Here is a 2,561-nt window from a genome sequence, read left to right as displayed (position 1 = left end):
TATTATCTCTTACGTTCTATCGTCCGGCAAACAGGACTGTTTACAGATCATGTTATTAGCAACATTACCAGATTTAAATTCAAAAACATATATTTTTCATAAATTTACTGACTTTCGTTCGATTAAACTAGAAGATATTCATAGTGGAAGAGTGTAATGATATCTAAATTGAACAAGATTCTGTAATGTAAAAGTTAAAATTAAAAATATATATATATATATATATATAAACTAGCACTGCATCCAATTAAAAATAACAGACCATGAGGAAGCATTAAACATTATTAATTAAATTCACGGGTCATTAATTTTACAACTGAATCATTCCCAGGGTTTATTCATTTCAAAGAAAAGAGAACATCCATAGCGATTTAATCGAGAACTTAACTAACACGATTAACTCCGAACAAAACAAAAATAAGAACCCCTAGTACATCAGTAATCGGACGGTACTTCTTTCCTACTCCTAAAGGGCAGCGGGGGTTTTCGCAATCTATTAAACTAGGATCGGCATGAAAAATGAAAGCGAGGCCGTACAAGCGTCGATTAGGAGACAAGTGCACGCCAGGAATCCGGACCGAGATGAAGGAAGAAAAACAAGGTTAAAACTGGAACATGACTGGAATACGTCCTCATCGGGTCGAGGGACCATCACTTTTTCCAGCCAGTTCTTTCCCAACTTCCTTGGAATGGACCGGAGGTCTTCGGTGTGGGAATTGTAGAGCGGTCGGATTTGCGAATGCGTTGTGTGTGTCTCAGTGCTTCCAAAAAGTCGACCGTCGGTATGATGCTTTATTCTAGAAACGGATGGAGGTGTACTTCTTCAACTTCGAAAAAAAAGAAGAAAAAAAAGATCACATTCCAAGGTGATATTTATTTCTTTTCGATTTACATTATGGAGTGTAATGCATATTAAACATATAGTAAAATCGACTGTAACAACTTCGGCATACTTCTCATTTCCCTGTACTACTACTAGTCAATTATTCCGGCAATATGAGAAACTACAAGATCAGTCATTGACATATAACCGTAGGTGTGACAGTTGACCAACCTTTAAATCTCATTACTGGAGACGACTATATACGGGCGGACTTGATTGGCCAAGACTTATAACCAGACCAGTCGGGTATCAATCTAGTTAGAGTTGTATCAAAACCTGAATCGTACCCGGGTTTTATTTAATAAAATATTTTATCGGACTGGATCGTTAGTTGTGATGAGTTGTAGTCAGCAATTTTGAAATCTGATACGTCTCATTAAAATACTGGCCGAATCCTTTCTGATAAGATTTATTACAAATTACAACAGTTTCAGTAGTTAATTGCTTCAATTTATTTCCTCTAATGCTTACCTGAATAAAATTGTCATTTTATTGTCAATCATTTAGCATCTAGAGTTGGAATGAATCGTGAACTGACCTATTTATATAGGGATTCATTTATTTTTGTTCAAGTTAAGAAATTTATAGGGTAAACATTTTCACATAAAGTTTATAGAATAGAAAAAAAAAAGATTTTCATATATTTTCTCTAATAATTAGATCTAAGCATCTTAACTAAACATACTACCATGAACACCTAATAAAGTGAAACACTTCTTAAATAATAAATAAATAAAAAAGTATAGTTGTATAATAACTGAAAAATGATTAAGAAAAATAAAGATCAATTAGTACACCCAGTGCTAAAAAAACTTGAATAAAAAGACATAATAAAAAAGTGTTCCTATTATTAATTAACTACTGATATATTAATTTAATAGTTTGATATAATATTTAATCGATTTCTCGTAATGAATATAATATACTGATTCATTCACATTAATATTAATGAACGAATAATTTTTAATAAAGCTCTTGACTAATCATATTTAAGGAATAGATTAATAATAACTCCAGAGAGACAAAGTAAAAGAGCTAAAGGCTTTGTTGTAAGAAGTGAGGAATTGAAGTCTCATTGAAATATATTGCAGAGTTGAGAAAGATGGCCAAAAGTAACTTGGTGAGTTTGATTCCAACATGTCCCCGAAATCGGTTTTATTGGCACCCCTGTAAAAGGAGGCTACATTTTTGGAACCGCTTTGTTCCCTGAAAGGTAAGGAATGGTTCTGACTGAAAATGTCACTTCCGAAGAGAACTCTCATCAAATAGATTCCCTATGTTACTTAAGAGTCGAGAAGTGCAATGGGAAATTTTAATTTCTTTGGAAACTTAATTTTTGCATAAGTAGAGATGTATAACAATTCAATAAGGAAATTATTTATCCTCTGGAGTAACAATAATATCAGGTAACAGTGAATTTAATTTCGATCTGTAAGAACTGCTTCCATTTGTAGGAGAGCATTAGTGTTTATAATTCCACTCAGGCGAGGACACCGCCTCGTCCAGATATGGTTCCAGAGATCGATAAAAGGTTTCATTTTCATTGAGACAAAATCAAGCACGTTCTTACTTTATTACTTCTTTTAGAATGAATTGGAACTGATCAGAGCACTGCCTTGAGTTACCAATAGCATAATATACGACGCATAGGCGTACTCCATAATTAAATATAAAAATA

Source organism: Halyomorpha halys, unplaced genomic scaffold (assembly GCF_000696795.3).
Source record: "Halyomorpha halys isolate HHAL.00 unplaced genomic scaffold, Hhal_1.1 Scaffold9744.1, whole genome shotgun sequence".
Classification (NCBI taxonomy): Eukaryota; Metazoa; Arthropoda; class Insecta; order Hemiptera; family Pentatomidae; genus Halyomorpha; species Halyomorpha halys.
The sequence above is the reverse complement of the archived record's forward strand: the minus strand, read 5'-3'. Positions refer to the sequence as shown.